This window comes from Somniosus microcephalus, unplaced genomic scaffold (assembly GCF_052327205.1).
Source record: "Somniosus microcephalus isolate GS21.2 unplaced genomic scaffold, FLI_Smic_1.0 unresolved_chr1, whole genome shotgun sequence".
Lineage (NCBI taxonomy): Eukaryota > Metazoa > Chordata > Chondrichthyes > Squaliformes > Somniosidae > Somniosus > Somniosus microcephalus.
Genome location: NW_028225179.1, coordinates 49,128,707 through 49,143,712, shown reverse-complemented (window position 1 = coordinate 49,143,712; position 15,006 = coordinate 49,128,707).

The window sequence follows — 15,006 nt, the reverse complement described above, 5'->3', positions numbered from 1 at the left end:
GCGATGAGGCAGCGGACACAGCCTCGATGAGCGCTCGTCATGACTGAATCCGTTAAAAGTTGTTGAAGAACCGGATGCACATGGGGGACTCAGTCACCGATCCCTGGTCGAATGGTATGTTGAGGCCCTGGAGGGCTAGGCCCGGAATGTCCTTTTTCTCCGGCCTGGATCGCCGGTTTTCCTGAGGGTGTCTTCTTCTTCGGCCTGGGTCGTCGATGATCTCCCGACAAAAGTACCCGGGCCACCCTCGTCGTCTTCTCGTCGTGGCCGAGCCTTGCCTGGCCGAACATCGACCACGTCCCGAAACCGAAGTGCTGTCTTAACCGGAGAGTCTGTCCCGGTGCGTTGAAGAAATGAAAACCCGAGGTGAAGCTTGAATTCCAGAAGAAGCGTACCGTAGAAGAACCGTTTGAGTTCTGAAGCTCCTGACGAAGTTCTGAAGCGTTTATCTACTGATGGACTTTTCAATCCATAGTTATACCTTTTTGGGACAGTCTTATCTCCCGCCAAATCATAGTCCAGTCTTTGTAATAATTTTGGCGGGCAGAAATCTCTGCAGGGGCGCTTTGTCTTGTAACGGGAGCCGGTGATAGCTTTAACTGGCCTTCCTGGCCGATAATGTCTTTTACTTTGTCACCGTGACTCGGTTCGCATATTGATCGGTCTGGAGATTGCCCTTGATGGCTGTTAAACCCATTTACTGTACAAAGGAAAGACCATTTAAGTGTTCATTCAATTGTCCGCCCATTTCTTGATGGGCCCCATCCTGTTACCTGAAACTGTCTTGTACTTAGAATCCAATTAATATGTATGCTCAGTTCCCTGAGTTTCGGTTTCCCGATAATGGCTTTCGCGGGCTTACTGTCCTCAATCCACAAGCCTGTCTGTCTCGCAGTAACAGAAATCAAATGGTCCCAGAAACTGATCACGAGGTCCGGCAGCCATTTTGTATGCCCTTTTTATCAAAGGTTTTTCTGTACAAGCTTTCTCTTGGTCAATAAACTGTCTTATTAACCCTGTTTTGTTGCGTGATTAAATTACGGAAAATTTCGAATCTTACAGGACAGTGTATCTAACACACTGTGACACCTGGTGCCAGAGGGGGAAAGGACAGTGTATCTAACACACTGTGACACCCGGTCCCAGAGGGGAAAGGACAGTGTATCTAACACACTGTGACATCCGGTCCCAGAGGGGGAAAGGACAGTGTATCTAACACACTGTGACATCCGGTCCCAGAGGGGGAAAGGACAGTGTATCTAATGCACTGTGACACCCGGTCCCAGAGGGGGAAAGGACAGTGTATCTAACACACTGTGACACCCGGTCCCAGAGAGGGAAAGGATGGTGTATCTAATGCACTGTGACACCCGGTCCCAGAGCGGGACAGGACAGTGTATCTAACGCACTGTGACACCCGGTCCCAGAGGGGGAAAGGACAGTGTATCTAACGCACTGGGCCAGAAATTGCTGAACGGGGCTTGCAGCCCCGTTTTTGCACTTACCCCGCGCTCCTGCCGATCAGCTCCAGGGACGCCTGCACTTGCTGAAACAGAAAGAAGAATCCCGGGCAGCGTATGACGCCACGCCGCCCAGGAGTGCAGCCAGCGCGAAGCCAGGAGCGTGCAGTGCAAGTGAGACACGCCCCTTGAGGTCTCAGTTTCACTGGACACGCCCCCAATGTTTCTGTCAAGCTGCTAAGGATTTTTACATGCAAAGCAGCAGTTTAAATAGGTTTTTGGAAGTTTTTTGAAGATTTTGGTAACTTTTATAAACTTTTTAAAATGTTTACATTATTTTGAGTAATCTGAAGTAGTTTTAAAGAGAATTAAAGCAATTTCAAGACTTTTAAAAGCTCTAAAAGAATTTTTTTAATTCCATTTATTTATTTAGCAATGTCGTCGTCATACGTGTCTTCACACTGTTCCCTTTGGGGAACTGTATGAAGTGGTGGAAGGATTTATGGCCATGATTAACGCTCATTCCGTGACTGTAACCATCTTTGAACCAGCCATTAGGGCGGTTAGTCCTATGGCGGGAAGCTTTTACGCGCTCCCACAAGCTATACAAGGAGGGGGGTCCACCCACACCCACGGACGCAAATATCCCACTGGATGTCAACCCAGAATTTAGAGCCGGAGCTCCGACTCCACTTGCCGGGACTGTCTGGAGCGGGGTTCGAAACCCTACCCTGATCTGGCCCAGCGGCGGGGATCCTACCGCTATGACAAAGGCCCAATCCGATTAGCAACGTGAAATGGCAGCATAGGGCTCCAGTCACGGGGAGGGAAAAGGCGCAGGAAACGTATGGGTGTCACCTTTTGTGCGGAGTGGGCCTTTTGCGTAGCAGTAAGCATCTCCGCCTTTGGGCCAGAAGGAGTCGGGTTTTGAACCCCACTCCAGACAGTCCCGGCAAGTGGAGTCGGAGCTCCAACTTTAAATTCTGGGTGGACATCCAGCGGGATACTTGCGTCCGTGGGTGTTGGTGGCCCCCCCCCCTCAGATGGGTTGTGGGAGCCCGTAAAACCCTCCCGCCATAGGACTAACCACCCTAATGGCTGGTTCAAAGATGGTTACGGTCACGGAATGAGCGTTAATCACGGCCATAAATCCTTCCACCACTTCATACAGTTCCCCAAAGGGAACAGTGTGAGGATACGTACGATGATGACCTCTTGCGCAATGCACCTCCTTGGACCCTCAGTCGCAGATGCGAGGGGGCAAGTCGTGCAATTGTTAAATTTTTCATTTTATTGACATGTAAAATGTTGGCCCAGTAATTCCCTTCCAAATGCGCTAGTACGGTCGGGGTACTTACGCATCTGGCTGGATGAAATGCCGGTTTTCAGCATGCACAGTGCATGTGGGGAAAACCGGCATTTCCTGTCCTCTGAACGAAGGGGTTCAGAGGCAGAACGCGTGCGACTGCACAGGCAGCGTGTGCGCAGTATAATTCGCCGCTTTCATTAATGCTTTCAGTGAGGTCAAGTCATTACAACTTACACATGAAAAAAGCATGGGTACAGTTGCTCCAGAGGCTGCGGAGGAAGATTTTTATTATCGTGGAGCTTCTGAAATGTATGTATATCTGTATATATTCCTTTGCGTGTTATGTATATATTCCTTTACTTATGTGTATGAATGTATTATTTAATTACGACTTTCAGAGAAAGTAACTTATTGGAAAATCATAATTAAAAACATACATTCATACACATTAGTAAAGGAATATAAAACATACATACATATACGTAAAGGAATATATGTGGACATACATACATAACTCATTCTCACATTCCATTCACACAGCCACAATTGCTCCTTCTACCTACCGTTCTGAAAACCTTTAAAAAAAAAAAAAAAAATTTTTACTTTAAAACTTACTTAAAATTTCTTAAAATAACTTCCCTCCCTTTCCCAAACAAAAATATTGCATTTCAGAAGCTCCACGATAAAATATATCTTCCTCCGCAGCCAATGAACAACTTTCCACTTGCTTTTTTCAAGTGTAACTTCGAAGGACTTACCCTCACTGAATCCATCATTGAAATCCACAAAGTTCACTGCGCAAGCGCTGCCTGTGCAGTCGCACGCGCTGTGAATAGACCTCGGGTCTGGAAATGCCGGCGTTCCCCGCATGCGCTGTTCCTGCTGAACGCCGGCATTTCCAACGGCCAGATGCGTGAGTACCCTGACCGTACTCACGCTTCTGGCCGCGAATTTCTGGCCCAATGTGACACCCGTTCCCAGAGGGGGAAAGGACAGTGTATCTAACACACTGTGACACCCGGTCCCAGAGGGGGAAAGGACAGTGTATCTAACGCAGTGTGACACCCGGTCCCAGAGGGGAAAGGACAGTGTATCTAACGCACTGTGACACCCGGTCCCAGAGGGGGAAAGGACAGTGTATCTCACACACTGTGACACCCGGTCCCAGAGGGGGAAAGGACAGTGTATCTAACACACTGTGACACCCGGTCCCAGAGGGGGAAAGGACAGTGTATCTAATGCACTGTGACACCCAGTCCCAGAGGGGGAAAAGGACAGTGTATCTAACACACTGTGACACCCGGTCTCAGAGGGGGAAAGGACAGTGTATTTAACGCACTGTGACACCCGGTCCCAGAGGGGGAAAGGACAGTGTATCTAACACACTGTGACACACGGTCCCAGAGGGGGAAAGGACAGTGTATCTAATGCACTGTGACACCCGGTCCCAGAGGGGTAAAGGACAGTGTACCTAATGCACTGTGACACCCAATCCCAGAGGGGGAAAGGACAGTGTATCTAACGCACTTTAACACCCGGTCCCAGAGGGGGAAAGGACAGTGTATCTAACACACTGTGATACCCGGTCCCAGAGGGGGAAAGGACAGCGCATCTAACGCACTGTGACACCCAGTCCCAGAGGGGGAAAGGACAGTGTATCAAACGCACTGTGACACACGGTCCCAGAGGAGGAAAGGACTGTGTATGTAACACACTGTGACACCCGGTCCCAGAGGGGGAAAGGACAGTGTATCTAACGCACTGTGACACCCGGTCCCAGAGGGGGAAAGGACAGTGTATCGAACGCACTGTGACACCCGGTCCCAGAGTGGGAAAGGACAGTGTATCTAACACACTGTGACACCCAGTCCCAGAGGGGGAAAGGACAGTGTATCTAATGCACTGTGACACCCAGTCCCAGAGGGGGAAAGGACAGTGTATCTAATGCACTGTAACACCCGGTCCCAGAGGGGGAAAGGACAGTGTATCTAACACACTGTGACACCTGGTCCCAGAGGGGGAAAGGACAGTGTATCTAATGCACTGTGACACCCGGTCCCAGAGGGTGAAAGGACAGTGTATCTAATGCACTGTAACACCCGGTCCCAGAGGGGGAAAGGACAGTGTATCTAACACACTGTGACACCTGGTCCCAGAGGGGGAATGGACAGTGTATCTAACGCACTGTGACACCCGGTCCCAGAGGGGGAAAGGACAGTGTATCTAATGCACTGTGACACCCAGTCCCAGAGGGGGAAAGGACAGTGTATCAAACGCACTGTGACACACGGTCCCAGAGGGGGAAAGGTCAGTGTATCTAACGCACTGTAACACCCGGTCCCAGAGGGGGAAAGGACAGTGTATCTAACACACTGTGACACCCAGTCCCAGAGGGGGAAAGGACAGTGTATCTAACGCACTGTGACACCCGGTCCCAGAGGGGGAATGGACAGTGTATCTAACGCAGTGACACCCGGTCCCAGAGGGGGAAAGGACAGTGTATCTAACACACTGTGACACCCGGTCCCAGAGGGGGAAAGGACAGTGTATCTAACGCACTGTAACACCCGGTCCCAGAGGGGGAAAGGACAGTGTATCTAACACACTGTGACACCCGGTCCCAGAGGGGGAAAGGACAGTGAATCTAACGCACTGTGACACCCGGTCCCAGAGGGGGAAAGGACAGTGTATCTAACACACTGTGACACCAGGTCCCAGAGGGGGAAAGGTCAGTGTATCTAACGCACTGTGACACCCGGTCCCAGAGGGGGAAAGGACAGTGTATCTAACGCACTGTGACACCCAGTCCCAGAGGGGGAAAGGACAGTGTATCTAACGCACTGTGACACCCGGTCCCATAGGGGGAAAGGACAGTGTATCTAACGCACATTGACACCCGGTCCCAGAGGGGGAAAGGACTGTGTATCTAACACACTGTGACACCCGGTCCCAGAGGGGGAAAGGACAGTGTATCTAACACACTGTGACACCCAGTCCCAGAGGGGGAAAGGACAGTGTATCTAACGCACTGTGACACCCGGTCCCAGAGGGGGAATGGACAGTGTATCTAACGCAGTGACACCCGGTCCCAGAGGGGGAAAGGACAGTGTATCTAATGCACTGTGACACCCGGTCCCATAGGGGGAAAGGACAGTGTATCTAACGCACATTGACACCCGGTCCCAGAGGGGGAAAGGACTGTGTATCTAACACACTGTGACACCCGGTCCCAGAGGGGGAAAGGACTGTGTATCTAACACACTGTGACAACCGGTCCCAGAGGGGGAAAGGACAGAGTATCTAACACACTGTGACACCCGGTCCCAGAGGGGGAAAGGACAGTGTATCTAACGCACTGTGACACCCGGTCCCAGAGGGGGAAAGGACAGTGTATCTAACGCACTGTGACACCCGGTCCCAGAGGGGGAATGGACAGTGTATCTAACGCACTGTGACACCCGGTCCCAGAGGGGGAAAGGACAGTGTATCTAACGCACTGTGACACCCGGTCCCAGAGGGGGAAAGGACAGTGTATCTAACGCACTGTGACACCCGGTCCCAGAGGGCAAAGCACAGTGTATCTAACACACTGTGACACACGGTCCCAGAGAGGGAAAGGACAGTGTATCTAACACACTGTGACACCCGGTCCCAGAGGGGGAAAGGACAGAGTATCTAACACACTGTGACACCCGGTCCCAGAGGGGGAAAGGACAGTGTATCTAACACACTGTGACACCCGGTCCCAGAGGGAGAAAGGACAGTGTATCTAACACACTGTGACACCCGGTCCCAGAGGGGGAAAGGACAGTGTATCTAACGCACAGTGACACCCGGCCCCAGAGGGGGAAAGGACAGTGTATCTAATGCACAGTGACACCCGGCCCCAGAGGGGGAAAGGACAGTGTATCTACCGCACTGTAACACCCAGTCCCAGAGGGGGAAAGGACAGTGTATCTAACGCACTGTGATACCCGGTCCCAGAAGGGGAAAGGACAGTGTATCTAACGCACTGTGACACCCGGTCCCAGAGGGGGAAAGGACAGTGTATCTAATGCACTGTGACACCCGCTCCCAGCGAGGGAAAGCACGGTGTATCTAACGCACTGTGACACCCAGTCCCAGAGGGGGAAAGGACAGTGTATCTAACGCACTGTGACACCCGGTCCCAGAGGGGGAAAGGACAGTGTATCTAACACACTGTGACACCCGGTCCCAGAGGGGGAAAGGACAGTGTATCTAACACACTGTGACACCAGTTCCCAGAGGGGGAAAGGACAGTGTATCTAATGCACTGTGACACCTGGCCCCAGAGGAGGAAAGGACAGTGTATCTAACACACTGTGACACCCGCTCCCAGAGGAGGAAAGGACAGTGTATCTAATGCACTGTGACACCTGGCCCCAGAGGGGGAAAGGACAGTGTATCTAACACACTCTGACACCCGCTCCCAGAGGAGGAAAGGACAGTGTATCTAATGCACTGTGACACCTGGCCCCAGAGGGGGAAAGGACAGTGTATCTAACGCACTGTGACACCCGGTCCCAGAGGGGGAAAGGACTGTGTATCTAACACACTGACACCCGGTCGCAGAGGGGGAAAGGACAGTGTATCTAACGCACTGTGACACCCGGTCCCAGAGGGGGAAAGGACAGTGTATCTAACACACTGTGACACCCGGTCCCAGAGCGGGAAAGGACAGTGTATCTAACGCACTGTGACACCCGGTCCCAGAGTGGGTAGGACAGTGTATCTAACGCACTGTGACACCCAGTCCCAGAGGGGGAAAGGACAGTGTATCTAACACACTGTGACACCCGGTCCCAGAGTGGGTAGGACAGTGTATCTAACGCACTGTGACACCCAGTCCCAGAGGGGGAAAGGACAGTGTATCTAACGCACTGTGAAGCCCGGTCCCAGAGGGGGAAAGGACAGTGTATCTAACACGCTGTGACACCCAGTCCCAGAGGGGGAAAGGACAGTGTATCTAACACACTGTGACACCCGGTCCCAGAGGGGGAAAGGACAGTGTATCTAACGCACTGTGACACCCGGTCCCAGAGGGGGAAAGGACAGTGTATCTAACACACTGTGACACCCTGTCCCAGAGGGGGAAAGGACAGTGTATCTAACGCACTGTGACACCCGGTCCCAGAGGGGGAAAGGACAGTGTATCTAACGCACTGTGAAGCCCGGGCCCAGAGGGGGAAAGGACTGTGTATCTAACACACTGTGACACCCGGTCCCAGAGAGGGAAAGGACAGTGTATCTAACGCACTGTGACACCCGGTCCCAGAGGGGGAAAGGACAGTGTATCTAACGCACTGTGACACCCGGTCCCAGAGGGGGAAAGGACAGTGTATCTAACACACTGTGACACCCGGTCCCAGAGGGGGAAAGGACAGTGTATCTAACACACTGTGACACCCGGTCCCAGAGGGGGAAAGGACAGTGTATCTAACGCACAGTGACACCCGGCCCCAGAGGGGGAAAGGACAGTGTATCTAATGCACAGTGACACCCGGCCCCAGAGGGGGAAAGGACAGTGTATCTACCGCACTGTAACACCCAGTCCCAGAGGGGGAAAGGACAGTGTATCTAACGCACTGTGATACCCGGTCCCAGAAGGGGAAAGGACAGTGTATCTAACGCACTGTGACACCCGGTCCCAGAGGGGGAAAGGACAGTGTATCTAATGCACTGTGACACCCGCTCCCAGCGAGGGAAAGCACGGTGTATCTAACGCACTGTGACACCCAGTCCCAGAGGGGGAAAGGACAGTGTATCTAACGCACTGTGACACCCGGTCCCAGAGGGGGAAAGGACAGTGTATCTAACACACTGTGACACCCGGTCCCAGAGGGGGAAAGGACAGTGTATCTAACACACTGTGACACCAGTTCCCAGAGGGGGAAAGGACAGTGTATCTAATGCACTGTGACACCTGGCCCCAGAGGAGGAAAGGACAGTGTATCTAACACACTGTGACACCCGCTCCCAGAGGAGGAAAGGACAGTGTATCTAATGCACTGTGACACCTGGCCCCAGAGGGGGAAAGGACAGTGTATCTAACACACTCTGACACCCGCTCCCAGAGGAGGAAAGGACAGTGTATCTAATGCACTGTGACACCTGGCCCCAGAGGGGGAAAGGACAGTGTATCTAACGCACTGTGACACCCGGTCCCAGAGGGGGAAAGGACTGTGTATCTAACACACTGACACCCGGTCGCAGAGGGGGAAAGGACAGTGTATCTAACGCACTGTGACACCCGGTCCCAGAGGGGGAAAGGACAGTGTATCTAACACACTGTGACACCCGGTCCCAGAGCGGGAAAGGACAGTGTATCTAACGCACTGTGACACCCGGTCCCAGAGTGGGTAGGACAGTGTATCTAACGCACTGTGACACCCAGTCCCAGAGGGGGAAAGGACAGTGTATCTAACACACTGTGACACCCGGTCCCAGAGTGGGTAGGACAGTGTATCTAACGCACTGTGACACCCAGTCCCAGAGGGGGAAAGGACAGTGTATCTAACGCACTGTGAAGCCCGGTCCCAGAGGGGGAAAGGACAGTGTATCTAACACGCTGTGACACCCAGTCCCAGAGGGGGAAAGGACAGTGTATCTAACACACTGTGACACCCGGTCCCAGAGGGGGAAAGGACAGTGTATCTAACGCACTGTGACACCCGGTCCCAGAGGGGGAAAGGACAGTGTATCTAACACACTGTGACACCCTGTCCCAGAGGGGGAAAGGACAGTGTATCTAACGCACTGTGACACCCGGTCCCAGAGGGGGAAAGGACAGTGTATCTAACGCACTGTGAAGCCCGGGCCCAGAGGGGGAAAGGACTGTGTATCTAACACACTGTGACACCCGGTCCCAGAGAGGGAAAGGACAGTGTATCTAACGCACTGTGACACCCGGTCCCAGAGGGGGAAAGGACAGTGTATCTAACGCACTGTGACACCCGGTCCCAGAGGGGGAAAGGACAGTGTATCTAACACACTGTGACACCCGGTCCCAGAGGGGGAAAGGACAGTGTATCTAACACACTGTGACACCCGGTCCCAGAGGGGGAAAGGACAGTGTATCTCACGCACTGTGACACCCGGTCCCAGAGGGGGAAAGGACAGTGTATCTAACACACTGTGACACCCGGTCCCAGAGAGGGAAAGGACAGTGTATCTAACGCACTGTTACACCTGGTCCCAGAGGGGGAAAGGACAGTGTATCTAACGCACTGTTACACCCGGTCCCAGAGGGGGAAAGGACAGTGTATCTAACGCACTGTTACACCCGGTCCCAGAGAGGGAAAGGACAGTGTATCTAACGCACTGTGACACCCGGTCCCAGAGGGGGAAAGGACAGTGTATCTAACGCACTGTGACACCCGGTCCCAGAGGGGGAAAGGACAGTGTATCTAACACACTGTGACACCCGGTCCCAGAGGGGGAAAGGACAGTGTATCTAACGCACTGGGCCAGAAATTGCTGAACGGGGCTTGCAGCCCCGTTTTTGCACTTACCCCGCGCTCCTGCCGATCAGCTCCAGGGACGCCTGCACTTGCTGAAACAGAAAGAAGAATCCCGGGCAGCGTATGACGCCATGCCGCCCAGGAGTGCAGCCAGCGCGAAGCCAGGAGCGTGCAGTGCAAGTGAGACACGCCCCTTGAGCTCTCAGTTTCACTGGACACGCCCCCAATGTTTCTGTCAAGCTGCTAAGCATTTTTACATGCAAAGCAGCAGTTTAAATAAGTTTTTGGAAGTTTTTTTGAAGATTTTGGTAACTTTTATAAACTTTTTAGAATGTTTACATTATTTTGAGTAATCTGATGTAGTTTTAAAGGGAATTAAAGCAATTTCAAGACTTTTAAAAGCCCTAAAAGAATTTTTTTAATTCCATTTATTTATTTAGCAATGTCGTCGTCATACGTGTCTTCACTGTTCCCTTTCGGGAACTGTATGAAGTGGTGGAAGGATTTATGGCCATGATTAACGCTCATTCCGTGACCGTAACCATCTTTGAACCAGCCATTAGGGCGGTTAGTCCTATGGCGGGAAGCTTTTACGGGCTCCCACAAGCTATACAAGGAGGGGGGGCCACCCACACCCACGGACGCAAATATCCCACTGGATGTCAACCCAGAATTTAGAGCCGGAGCTCCGACTCCACTTGCCGGGACTGTCTGGAGCGGGGTTCGAAACCCTACCTTGATCTGGCCCAGCGGCGGGGATCCTACCGCTATGACAAAGGCCCAATCCGATTAGCAACGTGAAATGGCAGCATAGGGCTCCAGTCACGGGGAGGGAAAAGGCGCAGGAAACGTATGGGTGTCACCTTTTGTGCGGAGTGGGCCTTTTGCGTAGCAGTAAGCATCCCCGCCGTTGGGCCAGAAGGAGTCGGGTTTTGAACCCCACTCCAGACAGTCCCGGCAAGTGGAGTCGGATCTCCAACTTTAAATTCTGGGTGGACATCCAGCGGGATACTTGCGTCCGTGGGTGTTGGTGGCACCCCCCCCACCTCAGATGGGTTGTGGGAGCCCGTAAAACCCTCCCGCCATAGGACTAACCACCCTAATGGCTGGTTCAAAGATGGTTACGGTCACGGAATGAGCGTTAATCACGGCCATAAATCCTTCCACCACTTCATACAGTTCCCCAAAGGGAACAGTGTGAGGATACGTACGATGATGACCTCTTGCGCAATGCACCTCCTTGGACCCTCAGTCGCAGATGCGAGGGGGCAAGTCGTGCAATTGTTAAATTTTTCATTTTATTGACATGTAAAATGTTGGCCCAGTAATTCCCTTCCAAATGCGCTAGTACGGTCGGGGTACTTACGCATCTGGCTGGATGAAATGCCGGTTTTCAGCATGCACAGTGCATGTGGGGAAAACCGGCATTTCCTGTCCTCTGAACGAAGGGGTTCAGAGGCAGAACGCGTGCGACTGCACAGGCAGCGTGTGCGCAGTATAATTCGCCGCTTTCATTAATGCTTTCAGTGAGGTCAAGTCATTACAACTTACACATGAAAAAAGCATGGGTACAGTTGCTCCAGAGGCTGCGGAGGAAGATTTTTATTATCGTGGAGCTTCTGAAATGTATGTATATCTGTATATATTCCTTTGCGTGTTATGTATATATTCCTTTACTTATGTGTATGAATGTATTATTTAATTATGACTTTCAGAGAAAGTAACTTATTGGAAAATCATAATTAAAAACATACATTCATACACATTAGTAAAGGAATATAAAACATACATACATATACGTAAAGGAATATATGTGGACATACATACATAACTCATTCTCACATTCCATTCACACAGCCACAATTGCTCCTTCTACCTACCGTTCTGAAAACCCTTTAAAAAAAAAAAAAAAAATTTTTACTTTAAAACTTACTTAAAATTTCTTAAAATAACTTCCCTCCCTTTCCCAAACAAAAATATTGCATTTCAGAAGCTCCACGATAAAATATATCTTCCTCCGCAGCCAATGAACAACTTTCCACTTGCTTTTTTCAAGTGTAACTTCTAAGGACTTACCCTCAATGAATCCACCATTGAAATCCACAAAGTTCACTGCGCAAGCGCTGCCTGTGCAGTCGCACGCGCTGTGAATAGACCTCGGGTCTGGAAATGCCGGCGTTCCCCGCATGCGCTGTTCCTGCTGAACGCCGGCATTTCCAACGGCCAGATGCGTGAGTACCCCGACCGTACTCACGCTTCTGGCCGCGAATTTCTGGCCCAATGTGACACCCGTTCCCAGAGGGGGAAAGGACAGTGTATCTAACGCACTGTGACACCCGGTCCCAGAAGGGGGAAGGACAGTGTATCTAACGCACTGTGACACCCGGTCCCAGAGGGGGAAAGGACAGTGTATCTAACGCACTGTGACACCCGGTCCCAGAAGGGGGAAGGACAGTGCATCTAACGCACTGTGACACCCGGTCCCAGTGGGGGAAAGGACAGTGTATCTAACACACTGTGACACCCGGTCCCAGAAGGGGAAAGGACAGTGTATCTAACGCACTGTGACACCCGGTCCCAGAGGGCAAAGCACAGTGTATCTAACACACTGTGACACCCGGTCCCAGAGAGGGAAAGGACAGTGTATCTAACACACTGTGACACCCGGTCCCAGAGGGGGAAAGGACAGTGTATCTAACGCAGTGTGACACCCGGTCCCAGAGGGGAAAGGACAGTGTATCTAACACACTGTGACACCCGGTCCCAGAGGGTGAAAGGACAGTGTATCTAACGCACTGTGACACCCGGTCCCAGAGGGGGAAAGGACAGTGTATCTAACACACTGTGACACCCGGTCCCAGAGGGGAAAAGACAGTGTATCTAACACACTGTGACACCCGGTCCCAGAGTGGGTAGGACAGTGCATCTAACGCACTGTGACACCCAGTCCCAGAGGGGGAAAGGACAGTGTACCTAACACACTGTGACACCCGGTCCCAGAGGGGGAAAGGACAGTGTATCTAACGCAGTGTGACACCTGGTCCCAGAGGGCAAAGCACAGTGTATCTAACACACTGTGACACACGGTCCCAGAGAGGGAAAGGACAGTGTATCTAACACACTGTGACACCCGGTCCCAGAGGGGGAAAGGACAGAGTATCTAACACACTGTGACACCCGGTCCCAGAGGGGGAAAGGACAGTGTATCTAACACACTGTGACACCCGGTCCCAGAGGGAGAAAGGACAGTACACACTGTGACACCCGGTCCCAGAGGGAGAAAGGACAGTGTATCCAACACACTGTGACACCCGGTCCCAGAGGGGGAAAGGACAGTGTATCTAACGCACAGTGACACCCGGCCCCAGAGGGGGAAGGGACAGTGTATCTAACGCACAGTGACACCCGGCCCCAGAGGGGGAAAGGACAGTGTATCTACCGCACTGTAACACCCGGTCCCAGAGGGGGAAAGGACAGTGTATCTAACGCACTGTGATACCCGGTCCCAGAAGGGGAAAGGACAGTGTATCTAACGCACTGTGACACCCGGTCCCAGAGTGGGTAGGACAGTGTATCTAACGCACTGTGACACCCAGTCCCAGAGGGGGAAAGGACAGTGTATCTAATGCACTGTGACACCCGCTCCCAGAGAGGGAAAGGACAATGTATCTAACACACTGTGACATCCAGTCCCAGAGGGGAAAAGGACAGTGTATCTAACACACTGTGACACCCGGTCCCAGAGGGGGAAAGGACAGTGTATCTAACGCAGTGTGACACCCAGTCCCAGAGGGGGAAAGGACAGTGTATCTAACACACTGTGACACTCGGTCCCAGAGGGGGAAAGGACAGTGTATCTAACGCACTGTGAAGCCCGGTCCCAGAGGGGGAAAGGACAGTGTATCTAACACACTGTGACACCCGGTCCCAGAGAGGGAAAGGACAGTGTATCTAACGCACTGTGACACCCGGTCCCAGAGGGGGAAAGGACAGTGTATCTAACACACTGTGATCCCCGGTCCCAGAGAGGGAAAGGACAGTGTATCTAACGCACTGTGACACCCGGTCCCAGAGGGGGAAAGGACAGTGTATCTAACGCACTGTGACACCCGGTCCCAGAGGGGGAAAGGACAGTGTATCTAACACACTGTGACACCCGGTCCCAGAGGGGGAAAGGACAGTGTATCTAACGCACTGTGACACCCGGTCCCAGAGGGGGAAAGGACAGTGTATCTCACGCACTGACACCCGGTCCCAGAGGGGGAAAGGACAGTGTATCTAACGCACTGTTACACCTGGTCCCAGAGGGGGAAAGGACAGTGTATCTAACGCACTGTTACACCCGGTCCCAGAGGGGGAAAGGACAGTGTATCTAACGCACTGTTACACCCGGTCCCAGAGAGGGAAAGGACAGTGTATCTAACACACTGTGACACCCGGTCCCAGAGGGGGAAAGGACAGTGTATCTAACGCACTGTGACACCCGGTCCCAGAGGGGGAAAGGACAGTGTATCTAACGCACTGTGACACCCGGTCCCAGAGGGGGAAAGGACAGTGTATCTAATGCACTGTGACACACGGTCCCAGAGGGGAAAGGACAGTGTATCTAACACACTGTGACACCCGGTCCCAGAGGGGGAAAGGACAGTGTATCTAACGCACTGTGACACCCGGTCCCAGAGGGGGAAAGGACAGTGTATCTAACACACTGTGACACACGGTCCCAGAGGGGAAAGGACAGTGTATCTAACACACT